This window comes from Aplysia californica, unplaced genomic scaffold, assembly GCF_000002075.1.
Source record: "Aplysia californica isolate F4 #8 unplaced genomic scaffold, AplCal3.0 scaffold00921, whole genome shotgun sequence".
Taxonomy (NCBI): Eukaryota; Metazoa; Mollusca; class Gastropoda; order Aplysiida; family Aplysiidae; genus Aplysia; species Aplysia californica.
The window spans coordinates 69,553-71,109 of NW_004798191.1; positions in this window are offsets into that span (position 1 = coordinate 69,553).

Here is a 1,557-nt window from a genome sequence, read left to right on the forward strand (position 1 = left end):
TCTCCTTGTCTTTTAAAGAAACTGAGCATGGGGCAAAAACGTTACCTTCAATTTTCTCAAAACAACATTTTTCGGGATAGTCCCCTTGTGCTTAAAAGTAAAGCGACCAATTATGTTTAAAGCGACATGTAATATAATTGTTATGACTGCTGTGTGTTCTTTCACGCGATAGCTAAATTGGTTGTCCGGTTGTTGTTTTTCTTTGTAAATGTTTTACAGCGCTTGCAACTGCATAAGGCTCTGGCCACACTGCAAGTAGAGCAGGGAGAGCGGGAAGAGCAGTGAGAATTATAAATTTATTACAAAGACAAAGAGGTGAATGACGGTGCGACTCGACGCGGGTCAGACAGCCAGTCACCTCTTTGTCTTTGTATTCACCCTATGCGTACGTCGTGTTTTATTATCGTATCCATACAACGTGAGGAATTCTGTGCCACCACTTAACCCTATCCGTACGCCGTGTTTTACTATCGTATCCATACGACGTGGAGAATTCTGTGCCACCACTTTCCAAAGAGGAAGTTTACTCGTTAATCCGATCTGTTCGCTTTGCATAGCAGTCTGTCAAAATGATTATTTGAGAAATACTGAAAATTTCAAAGAGATCTTCGCACTAGAAGTATTCTAAAATGTGTATAATACAACCCCGGGGGTACAAAGTGACCCCAGGGCGCACGGATAGGGTTAATTGTCACTGCTCTGCTTTGCTCTGCCCCCTTTGCTTGCAGTGTGGCCACAGCCTTAGGTCATATGAGCGCGCGGGACACATTAAACATTTTCAGTTTGGTAGGGAATTACATTTGAATTTTGCACGGGTGGCGGCCGAAGCCTACTCATATTGACTTTAGGACCACTAAGGGATCTTTAATGTTCGCAATGTGCACTCATGACCTCGGAGATTTTTTTTTTGCTCTTATTCGAGAAGGCTATGGTTTAATCTTACCTACCCTAAGATCAGGGGTGTGACTGAAAGACAGTCAATAAGAAGGCCTCAAGGAGTGGCAGTAGAAAGAGTCTGGAGTCCAGAGAATTGAGCGAAAGGGGTTTTTGTTGTTTTGTTGTTGTTGTTTTTTTTTGGGGGGTGAGGGGGGGAGTGAGGGGGCAAAATGTGGAGACGAAAGCAGACGACAAATCAGGATTAGAAGAGAGCTGGAAATGAGGTGAAAGGAGACAATTTTAGAGAAGAAAATTTTCCGTCCTTGTCAGATTTCGAACTCATGACCTATTGGACTGTCGCGGCGGTTTTATACACCAAATAAACGTTCTGAAATATTAAAACTGAGCCCAAAATGTGAAATTATGCGATTCACTTAATTTTAACAAAGAATGATAAAGGAAAATAATCAGAAATTATGCAAAAAATGATTAAATTTTGCTGAATTATGCAGGGCGCATAAATAAAAACCCAGGGGACAGATTGGATGAGAGGCGAACACCGTGACCCCTTGCCCACGTGAGCCGGCGGGTTCAGCTGTATCATCTTACAATCGCAAATCGAGGTCAAATTGACACAGATATGCGAGATAGAGAGAGAGAGAGAGGGGGGGGGAGAAAGAG